General features: G+C 38.0%; 1 long non-coding RNA gene across 1 annotated transcript; it reads right to left on the bottom strand.

The window, feature by feature from the left end:
- Positions 1–1,120: 1,120 nt before the first annotated feature.
- Positions 1,121–3,602, bottom strand: LOC309635616. The gene is made up of 3 exons (XR_014248933.1): positions 2,932–3,602; positions 2,461–2,605; positions 1,121–2,420 (listed from the first exon to the last, which is right to left on the bottom strand). It is a non-coding gene; the product is annotated as an uncharacterized lncRNA (long non-coding RNA).
- Positions 3,603–12,400: the final 8,798 nt, after the last annotated feature.

Below are 12,400 nucleotides of genomic sequence, written 5' to 3'. Positions count from 1 at the left end.
CACAGAGCAACTAAACCCGTGAGCTACAACTACTGGGCCTGTGCTCTAGAGCCCGCGAGCCACAACTACTGAGCCCTTGTGCCACAGCTACTGCAGCCCACACGCCTGGAGCCCATGTTCCACAACAAGAGAAGCCACCACAATGAGAAGCCTGCACACCTCAACAAAGAGTAGCCCTCGCTCGCCACAACTAGAGAAAGCTCGCATGCAGCAACAGAGACCCAACACAGCCAAAAAAAGTAAATAAATAAATAAGTAAATAAATAGGGCTTCCCTGGTGGCGCAGTGGTTAAGAATCCACCTGCCAATGCAGAGCACACGGGTTCGAGCCCTGGTCCGGGAAGATCCTGCATGCCACAGAGCAACTAAGCCCGTGCGCCACAACTACCGAGCCTGCGCTCTAGAGCCCGCGAGCCACAACTACTGAGCCCGTGTGCCACAACTACTGAGCCCACGCCACCTAGAGCCCGTGCTGTACTAGAGAATCCACTGCAATGTGAAGCCCGTGCACCAGAACGAAGAGTAGCCCCTGCTCACCCCAACTAGAGAAAGCCTGCATGCAGCAACGGAGACCCAGTGCAGCCAAATATAAATAAATAAAATAATAAACTAAAAAAAGAAATTCCCAAGTAACATACTAAGAAAATGGAGGATTTAAAATTCCAACTAGAATTTACTTGACTCTAAATCCCATGCTTTTTCTCTTAAAACATAGTTTTATCCAGAAGTATAAGGTGAATCGTTTGTGTGTGTCTCTTTTACAAGAAAGTGACACCTCAGTGGACGATTTATGCATAAGGGTGGTTGCGTGGCTGTGTGGACAAATGATAAAGAGTGATGATTCTGGCGTCAGATTGCCTGGACTAGTTGTGTATCTCTGGGTGAATTTCTTAATTCCTTTCTTTATGTCTCACTTTCCCCAACTGTAAAAAAGAAATAATGTCAATAGTAATACCTAAATCATAGGGTTACTTTAAGCAATCTGAGATAGAGAATCAGGACAGGGGGCCTGGTACATCATTAGTAGTCAATAAATGTAAGCTGTTTTAAAAGTTATTAATAAGTGAAGATTGGACTCGATGAGCGGTTCAAAATTTGAAGTGTGCACTTACATCCCAAATTCAGAGAGTCTGAGAGAGTACATCTTAGATCCAGGCCCAGCCTTTGTATTTTAAAAGAGTCTTCCCAGATGGGTCTACTACAAATCAATGGGTAAGGACAATTCAATCAGCAGAACAATACGTTTCCTTATATTTCTGAGATTCTGTGATTCTAAAGGGCTGTTTAGAGAAAACACATAGATCATTCATTCTCAATACAGGTGATATTGCCCTCATGAGGGCAAAAATTTATTCTTGCCAGAGCGCGATGGTGAAAAAAACCTTACTCTTTTACTGTATATATATATATATATATATATATACACACACACACACACACACACAATACATAAACAGATACATAGTATATCTATGATATTAAAATTTCATTGGAGGAGGGTGATTAGGAAAAATTGTCTAAAAGGGCTCTTTTGAGGGATAATAATGAAAAAAAGTTTGAGAAACACTGTTGTAAAGGAGTGGGTATGATTTTAAGATTAAAGCAAAGATACAGATTTCCCACCTGCCTTTGAGTTTGACTAATTCATATGGATGCCACTACTGAGTTGTGAGTAGGAAAAACAGAGTTAACTGGTAGTTCAGAGATCAAGAAAAAGAACCTTAAGAAATCTGATGACATCTGTGGGCTAAGGTTTAAAGCAGACCTTTCATATTTAAGAGTTGTTTGGTTTTTCTTTGTCTTGTTTGTTTTTTAAGCCTGATAATTCTTTTACTCTTTTGGTAACCTGACTGCTCTCTGTGTGACCTAGAAAGTAGTAGTGGACATAGGAGACAAAGAGAAATACTATTTGAGAAATACTCAAAACCAGAGAAAATAGTATTTCTTCTGAGGCCTTGTATTAGAGTTTGCAGAAGTAAGCTGCAGAGCGGTTGGGCATAAATGATGTAGGAAATGCTCATTAATCAAGACTTGACTGCCTATTCCTCAAACACCTTAGTGACAATATAGTTGGAATTTTCTTTTTCCACCAAAATCTCTCACATTAAGCATCCTGAATGAGACTTTATGGGCATCTCTCCTGTAGATTTACTGCTTTTCCTGCAAGAACATCTTCCTTAAATGCTGGGCAGAGGGAACTCAGGCTGTGAACAGGTGTGCCTGCTTGTCAAGGATCATGGCAAAGACAAAGAATCAAATGCCAGATGTGCTGTCCTTTGGAAACCACTTCTGTCAGGCTGTGCTTCGTGTCAGCATATGAACTTTGAATTTTCATATTGCACATATTTATTTTAGAAAGAATCGTTCCATTCCTCTCACCCCACTTCTAAAATAAATACATACACAAATAGATATATCACCTTTAATGAAGTAAATGTAGTAATGAAGTAAATATATCACCTTTAATGAAGTAAAAAGTAAATAATAAATGGAAAAATACTTGCAACTTCCATAAGAGGAAATAGTTACTATTATTAATATTAATAAAAATTACAAATGTTCAAAAATATGTACTCATAAGTCACAAGTAAAGAAATGCCGGGGCCTCCCTGGTGGCGCAGTGGTTGAAAAATCTGCCTGCTAATGCAGGGGACACGGGTTCGAGCCCTGGTCTGGGAGGATCCCACATGCCGTGGAGCGACTAGGCCCGTGAGCCACAATTGCTGAGCCTGCACGTCTGGAGCCTGTGCTCCGCAACAAGAGAGGCCGCGATAGTGACAGGCCCGTGCACCGTGATGAAGAGTGGCCCCCACTTGCCACAACTAGAGAAAGCCCTTGCACAGAAACGAAGACCCAACACAGCCGTAAATAAATAAATAAACTATTTGTGTAGTGTTCTAAAAAAAAAAAAAAAAAAAGAAATGCCAAGACCCATAAAACTGTTCTAAATGTCACTCCTAACTAATAATTTAAGATATATAAATTTAAAAATTAAAATGTATTCATCTACTTATTTCCTCAAAAAAATTAAAATAGAATTACTATTCAATATAGCAATTCCACTTCTCGGAGTATACTCAAAAGAACTGAAAGCAGGGACTTAAACAGATATATGTCTACCCATGTTCATAGCAGTGCTTTTTACCACAGCCAAAATGTAAAAGCAACCAAGTGTCCCCGGTTGGATGAACGGATAAACAAAATGTGGTAAATGCTTACAATCGATTGCACACATTAAACATGTGTAGTTCTTTGTATATTAACGATACTAAATAAATACATAGGGGACTCATATAAACCAAAAGCCAAAAACCCAAATAATCCAATTAAAAATGAGCAAAGGAACTGAATAGACACTTTCCCAAAGAAGACATACAAATGACCAATAGTTTTATGAAAAAGTGCTTAACATCACTAATCATTAGGGAAATTCAAATCAAGACCCAATGAGATATTGCCTCACACCTGTCAGAATGGTTATCATCAAAAAGACAAGAAATAGCAAATGCGGGAGAGGATGTGGAAAAAAAGGAACCCTTATACACTGATGGTGGGAATGTAAATTGATACAGCCACTATGGAGAACAGTAGGGAGGTTCCTTAAAAAACTAAAAATAGAATTACCATATGACTCAGCAATCCCACTACTGGGCATATACCCACAGAAAACCGTAATTAAAAGAGGTACATGCACCCCAATGTTCATTGCAGCACTGTTTACAACAGCCAGGACATGGAAGCAACCTAAATGCCCACTGACAGACGAATGGATAAAGAAGATGTGGCACATATATACGATGGAATATTACTCAGCCATAAAAAGGAACGAAATTGGGTCATTTGTAGAGATGTGGATGGAGTTAGAGTCTGTCATACAGAGTGAAGTCAGAAAGAGAAAAACAAATATCATGTATTAACGCATATATGTGGACCTAGAAAAATGGTACAGATGAACCGGTTTGCAGGGCAGAAATTGAGACACAGATGTAGAGAACAAATGTACAGACACCAAGGGGGGAAAGCGGCAGTGGTGGTGGTGGTGGTGTGATGGATCGGGAGATTGAGATTGACATGTATACACTAATATGTATAAAATGGATGACTAATAAGAACCTGCTGTATGAAAAAATAAATAAAATAAAATGCAAAAATTCAAAAAAAAAAAAAAAAAGAATAGTGTTGCTTTGTAATCCTGGGTCTGAGGAGTTTCAGGGCTGGGTGCCAGCACTTTTTATGTATAACAGTGAGACTGACAACTTGCATCTGGTCTCGGTGAGACTCCTGGAGGGCTCTGCTGTTGAGGCTGGTCACTTAGCAGAAGGATGCCTACATGACCAGGAGAATATAAAAATCTCCAGCTGAGACAGCATTTTGGACCCCCTGGTTCCAAGGTGTTCTCTGCACACATGGTTCCTGATCTTTTTGAGAAAGTATATTCTGCCAGGGCCTTACAGTAGGGGCAAAGGCAGCTTTCACCTAGGCGCTCCAGATCCCCTGCTGTGAGATAGGCTTTGGCTGTGATGCACATCCTTATTTGATGCCCTTGCTATACTGAGTATGCATGATCTGTGATGAACTGTGGATTTGTAAGCATCGCCATTTTGGGTCCTGTGAGTCTTCTTTAGCAATCCAACCTTGTTTAACTACCACCATCATGCAAAATCACACACCGTAACACACTGAAGTTTCTTAATGTAAATTTAAAAGCCTGAAAAATCTTTTATAGTTTCTTCAAATATATAAATCAGAGGTTTAGAAAAATTTATTAGTTATACTTTGGTTCAGAATTCTGTATCACTTACTAGCTATTCCAATAAATAATATGAAGAACCAGATTAAAATTATACTCTATCAAAAAAATGGAAGGAAATTCTGGCATGCTATAATGTGGATGAACCTTAAAGACGTTATGCTAAGTGAAATAAACCAGTCACAAAAAGACAAATAATGCTTGATTCTACTTATATGGGGTAACTAATGTAGTCAAATTCACGGAGACAGAAAGTAGAATGGTGGCTGCTAGGGACTGAGGGGAAGGGGAGTGGGGAGTTAGTGTCTCATAGGTATGAAGTTTCAGTTAGGAAGATGAAAAAAGTTCTGGAGGTGGATAGTGGTTAGGTTGCAATACAATGTGAATGTCCTTAAGACCTCTGAACTGTACACTTAAAAATAGTTGAAATGGTAAATTTTATGTTATGTATATTTTACAATATAAAAAATGTTTTCACTTATATTAGCAAAGTGGCTTTTTCCCCCCAATGATTACACACCGTGAGTTTGCTAACGTATTTAAAAAATTGTTTTAATTGAAGTATAGTTGATTTACAATGTGTCAATGTACTTTTGATAGGACAATAAGTTGGTACAATCTTTTGAGAAAGCAATTTGTTGATATGTTTCAGTGGTCCTAAAAATGTATATGTATCTCTTTGACCCAATTTTCCCTCCTAGGAGATTATCGTGTTTATACTCAAAGACTGTTCTATTAAGAAATGCATTGAAGCATTGTTTGTATTTTTTTTAAAGCAAAGGGTCTAAAGGTTCCAAAATTCGTTAAGTATATAATGATGCATTTCTACTCTGGGACACTAAACAAGCATTAATATTATTTATGTGAATATTTAAAGGTATAGAAAAAAGTTGCTAGGACATAAATTAGTAAAAAAGTCTACATACAATTATGAAACTATAATAAACTCCATTTGTTTTGTTAAAAAGCAGCTGGTTAGCTAGCTAGAAAAAATATTACTATCTATTATTATCTATTGTTACATATGCACATATAGAAAGATTTATAAGAGAATATACTATCCTTTTGTGGCAGGATTATGGTTCATTTTTCTTTTCATCTGACAGCTTTTTCCCCCGTGTAGTTTCTAAACATTCTGCCCTAAATATCTATTCCCTTGCTAATCATAATCAAGTAATAAGAGTTGTTAAACATACAAAGTATTTTTCCAGGCCATTTTTCCTAGCCTGTGTTTCCTAATCTCTTTCTTTTGTCCAGGTGAAAGCAAAGTAGAGTCAAGGTTTAGTTTGGGCTAAACAGAGGCATTGGAAAAAGCTTTCGAGGATACTCTGGACCAACCAATGACTGTTCTTGGCAGAAGAGAAATGTGGCTCTTGTAAGGTACCCTGCTGGGAAGCAAGATGGTGGAGGGAAACACTGCTGCCTGGGGCACTGGAAAACTTCTCTCCCTCTAATTTTATCAGTGACTCAAGAGGGACCCTGGGAAAGTCACTTCACAATTTGGGACCTCATGGTTCTCATTATAAAACAAATTTGGGTCTTTTAGGCCTTCAAGCTTAATTGCTTTGCAATTTAATGTTGTGTATTGTTCGAGGTTGATTTGTGTCCAGACTGGGAAAGGATTAAGCCCTGTCTTTTTTTTTTTTTTTTTTTTTTTGCATATTCCAATTTATTCAAAAAATATGAGAAAATTAATATTTTGTTAAATTTTAATACAACTTTACCAACACAATAATTGTTGACAAAATGCCTTAATCTTATTAGGTGCTTTAAATATAATTTTGTCAACTTTGGAGCTGCATATTCAGTTCTTTCAACATACATATAATGTCTGACATATGAATTAATTATAAAAAGCAGTCCTCCTATAAATAAATTAGCCAAATCAGATTACTGTCAGAAAAAGCCTAACCTCATTTTTTGATTCAAATATACATTACAAGTTCTTCAGAATATTATAAAAGCCAGTGAGAAAAAAATTATGAAACACTCTTTTAAGGATCTGCTGCAAAAATCAATCACATCAAGATTAAAACAATATGAAGATACTATTATTAATTCACTTGCCTTTATAAAAAGCCATAATAATATTTATTCTATATGCTATTTCTTATTGCTTATCTGCAACAAAGCAATGTAATTTATAGCTAAAATCATGTTATTCACAATGTGAGAAGTTTGACAAAAAGGCACTGTATTTTTTAAATAAAAGTGTGAGTATATTGAAGTCTGTACATAATTTTAAAGAAAAATTAAATAGGAACCGTGTATAATATTCATAATTAATTTCATTAATGTTATGATTATGACTAGACTTTCCCCATATGCTTAATAAAGCAGAAATGTATATACTCTTAAAAGTAACCCATCCAACATCTAATATATAACTTTATTTTTGATAATAGGTATAAGAAAATATTAATCATTTAAGTCTAGTATTAATCACTTATTAAGGCTAATAAAAAGATGACTGACTAATACTAAAACAAGATTTCATGATATGCTTGATAAAATAGGCTTTTAGCTGACTGTATCAGTGAGGGTTCAATACAGAAACAGAGGCTCTAGAAGTAATATCAGAATAAGGAAATTAGGAATTAAACCTTATATGAATGTGGGAGGAGTATAGAAAATGAAGGTCTGGAAGAGAAGAGTCAGAAGATCAAGATTAGAGAAACTGTCACTAACAAGTCCTCCTGAAGCACTGAAGTGGGCAGCTCCAAGCTTGCTGGAAAATCCAAGAACCTGAGATGTCTGACTGCCTGAGTGATACTGGGAAGGGGCAACTGATGGAGACAGCCATGGAAGCTGCCATCTCAGGAAACTGCTGCTTCTGTGCAGTAGCTCCCTGGGCTGCCGGGTCCAGGCACCTCGAGTTGAAGCCCTGCCTTCTGCAAGCAGTTTGGAATGTTGTTGCTTCTTTTTAAACATATTTATCTAAAATATTATTATTGTTATATATCATTACATAGATAAAGAACCAAAAATATATATGTGGTCAGACAGAGGAGCAAGTCTGGCCAGCTGTTTAGAAAGAGAAACATTAGAGATTGTCATCACAGAAAACATAACAGAGGAGTGTTTCATATAAGGAAGGGTCAAAACGTCAAATGCCACTAAAATGTCAAATAAGGTAAGGATAAAGATCTATCCATTGATTTTGATGACAAGGTAATGAGGCAAGTCAGACTCTTCTATTAATCTATTTAAATTATTTAAAAATAATCCTCACTCTTTGTTTAAAATTATGACAGTCAGCCATCTCCTGAGAATTAGGGAACACTTTTTTCCCTTCTGAGTAGGAAGACTTTTCATGATTTCAGAACCAAAGATTCCTGAGATGTGGCTTCAAGTAAGTACAACATATTTATCAATTAACTCTACAATGGAGAAACCTAGCCAGCACCAGACCAAGTGATAAAAGTTCACATCTCTCATAACCGGGCTCATGGATATGATGTCCCTGATATGTGACTCCTGATATCATGCACTGAGACGAGCACAGCATCACTTCTGTGTGATTCCTGCTTAAAATGCAAAACCCATGATGGAACAGTAGAAAAAACTGAAGGACCTTCTACAAAGTAATTAGCTTCAACTCAAAAAATATTGAGGTCATGAAAGGCAAGGAAAGACTGAGGAACTGTTACACACTGAGACACCAAAGGATATGACATGACATTTAAATGCAATGCATAATCCTAGTTTGTACACCAAGCCTCTGAATTATATTATCATAATTATTTATAAATCGTGACTAGGTACACATAATTATTTTCTGATATAAAGAGAAAATAAACTCTCAGCAGTAAATACCCACACTGCTTTTCATGTTGAAATTTTGCCCACCCTTCCCTAAAAGATGCATCCTACAGATTCTACCAACATTATGCTGGTTTATATTGGTTTACCTCCTACAAACATGTAGTTTGGGAAGAGTGGGTTGTTTTAAAAGGCTCTGATTATTATGTAATCATGGGAAATAAGATTTTGGGAGTCCTTTTCCCCCTTTATTTGTATACTGGGGACAGAAACTGATTTTAAAAATGATTAAAGTCCATTGGAAGAAATATAATAGTAGTGTTATTATTAACAGCGATAATAGCGACTATTGACTTGCTTAATATAAACTAGGCACTGTACAAAGTACTTTGCATACATTATCTTATACAGTTTTCAAAATTCTGTTAGTTAGTTACTAGGCCCTAGATTTATATATGAAGATTATAAACTCAGAGTGGTTGAATGATTCTTAAAATCACAAAACTATTAAGGTGACAGAGCTGAGATTGAACTCCAGCCCTTTTGTTACAGATGAATCAGGGGAAGGCCATGGAACTGACACCGTGCTCTGTTCTCTGAGCATCAATATCATTGAATGCCCCTCTGTAGCTCCTAATATATTAGCACTTGCCATAAAAATCCAAATTCTGATGGTAGCGCAAAGAATGGCCAAGCAAACCATCATCTTTTCCTTCTATTAAACTTGTTTGGCTGCACTCACCCTTGCCTTTTCCATTGTCTCTCTGCTTATGTAGTTTATGGAACTATTTCAGACTATATTTCATTCCTAAGAAAGATCTGAATGACTCCACTGGTGCTGGATAGTAAGAAGTACAGTGAGAACAAAAGGTAAGATTCTGAGCACATTTCTGTCCTTATGTTTCTAGACGGTAAAACCACAACATGACATTTATGAATCTCATATCGAATTTCATCTCACACTGAATTTTAATCTCATATAGAAGAGAGAGGAAGAGGTGATCTAAAAGTCAAGAACAGGACTCTAAATAAGATGCCAGTGCCAGCAATTTGGGCAGAGAAGTAATTGGCACTTCTGCCTTCTAATTCACAGCCAAGGAAGCTGTCAGCAGCCAGACACTGATAACCCTCAAGGAGACCACCAAACTGAGAAAGAAAGCTAAGGCTGATGAATGGTCTAGTAGAATAATGGCAAATAATCTTCTTGGCTTTTTGCTGAGTGAGCCAATGGAGACGTATTTTGTCTTCCCAGTAATTTGCAGCTGTAATGTGGATATCTTCACAGTAGTTTTCTGTACCCCTAGAAATATCCTTGTACTTTTTGGACACCTTTGCAGTGGGGCGGTCAAGGGAGAAGAGGGGATCAGATGTCATTCCCAAGGATGACTTATGCTTAAAAGTTTAATTTCCAATGCTAGGTTTCTCTAACATAAATCATACTGTTCTGGGGAGAGAACTAGTTATATACTCTTTTCAAATATGTTTTCCCAACTAATGATCTTATGTGGCTTAAAGTTATACTGACAGAAAAACAACTGCAGTTGCTTTTAAAATAATGATGCAATTCATGGATAATTTCCTCTAAATACCTCAGAGATGTGAATGAATGAATCATGTATCATTGCAGGAAGCAATTTCCCACAATGGATTCTACCTGATGGAACCTCAATGCATATCAGTTTGGGTAAAAACTTTCAATTGAAATAAGACTCTGAAACTGGCTCTGGAGCAAAACCCAAACCCTGAGGGGAAACAGCTGTGAATATATTTAGAACTTTCCACTTTCCAGGAGCTCTTGTGTTACCAACATCTATTTTCTGTGCACAGCAACATATTTTGTGAAGGAATCTAATGACATAGGTGGCTTCAACAATGCTTTCCAAGTTGAAAGAATGTGGGTTGGCTTTCTTACTGGGTCACCACCCTGCAATGTCTTAACTATATTCCCCCAGAGGTTTCTTTCTTTCTTTCTGATCTATGTATGTCACAGACATACGGATGTTCATCAGGAAACTAAGGCACCTTGACAAACCCAATGGCAGCTCCTAGGAAGTTGTAATCAGAAGTTAAGTGATGCCTCCCAGGCCTAGAAAGGTTTAAAAATAATGTAATACCTTTTGCTTTTTGCTTCTAGTTCTATCATGCTAATACTCGTGTGTGTGTGTGTGTGTGTGTGTGTGTGTGTGTGTGTGTGTGTGTGTGTGAGAGAGAGAGAGAGAGAGAGAGAGAGAGAGAGAGAGAGAGGGAGAGAGGGAGAGAGGGAGAGAGGGAGAGAGGGAGAGAGGGAGAGAGGGAGAGAGGGAGAGAGGGAGAGAGGGAGAGAGGGAGAGAGGAGGACTTTTTCTGCCAACCTGGGGCAGATCTTCAGAGGAAATCCTATTCATCTTTGTTTGCCCAAGTGTTCCTTTTGCTTTTCTTGTTTCTAGGTCTCTTCTAGGAGAGGAATAACCAAAAAACCTTTTGTGAGTAACTTGCTACTCAAGGAATACAAATGAATTATACAAAATCAAGCACCTAATCTACATGGATTAGGCTCAAGTCTTCTAATGCTCCTTAATGTAGAGGCTACAGAATTGTATGTGGCCTCATGCTGCTGTCATCATCACAGTTACTCTGTCCCTCCAAAGAGACCACAGGCACCTTATGGACACAGAGGTGCTTCAGGGTCACCCCGTCCCCTACACAGGGTTGAGTACACTAATAGTTCATGTTTGATGCCCTGCAGAATGGCTTTGTTCAATACAGACTTACGACAGATGAAAGGGGTTACAGATGACATAGTAACTTTTAATTCTCTGATTCAGGTTTTGGGGAGATTTGGAACATATAATAGACTCAGCCTGTAATATGGAACCATAGCTTGTGGTGAGAAATCATAAAATTTGGGCTCTGGTCTCTTCTCCGACACTTAACTGGTTAGACGCTCTTTGATGACCTCATCGACTGAAAGGGGGACAACGCCTGTTCAAATGCCCCAACTGGCTGTTGTAAGGATGTAAGAGATGAGGATGTAAACACTGTTTGGTGCCACACAAATGCCTAAGCATCACTGTTGACATGATGCTGTGTTTTCTGGGGCTCTAGAAAACCACAGGGATAATTACATGGTACCGGAAAGCAAAGAAAAGAGACAGTAAAGGTAGGAGGCAGTGAAAGGATTGATGGGCACCTGCTTTTCCATAAATCTGTAAGGAGATTTTTTTTAAAAAGGCCTTGAAATAACCAAAATCCTTCTACAAATACCTGTTTGCCAACTACTATAATTCAGGCACTTTCACATGTTCCATCAATCAGGATAATAATGATAAGATCCACCATTTACTAAAAGCTCATTATGTACCAGCGCCCCACAGCAAGAAATGTATTAGGTGTAGTCACCACTGAATAAGGTTGGTATTGTTATTCCCATCTTACAAATGATGAAATTAAGGCTCAAAGAAGTTAAGTAACTGTCCTATGGCCATCCAGCTCATGAGGGACAAAAAGAGCAAAAGTCACAAGGGATCGGCACCTGCCTCTGTTACATCTTGGCTGCCTTCCTGTCCTGGTGGCTTTATGTTCTATGTGACCAGGGGTCATTTCCACATTGCACTGTTTGGTTCTTTACAGCATGTGGCGCTATGGGTACCAGTTCAGAGGCCCTGCTGGTGCAGCTGATGGTGTGTCAGATCAGGGCAGGGTTTGACCCTGTAGCTAGTTCTCTGAAAGACACATGGCTTGTGATGGCGCTAACCCTGGTAAAAATAGTAAGTTCAAGATCAACATCACATTTCATCCAATTCCCAGAGACTGTAAACCACAGATGGCAAGGTGACTGGGTCCAGGAGAACCAAGATAAACACAGGCAGATCTTAGCAATCCAAACAGGAGAATCTGAAGTCTGGAGAT

This window comes from Balaenoptera borealis (genome assembly GCF_965194805.1).
Source record: "Balaenoptera borealis genome assembly, chromosome: 10".
Classification (NCBI taxonomy): domain Eukaryota; kingdom Metazoa; phylum Chordata; class Mammalia; order Artiodactyla; family Balaenopteridae; genus Balaenoptera; species Balaenoptera borealis.
This window is presented reverse-complemented; position numbering and strand designations above follow the sequence as displayed.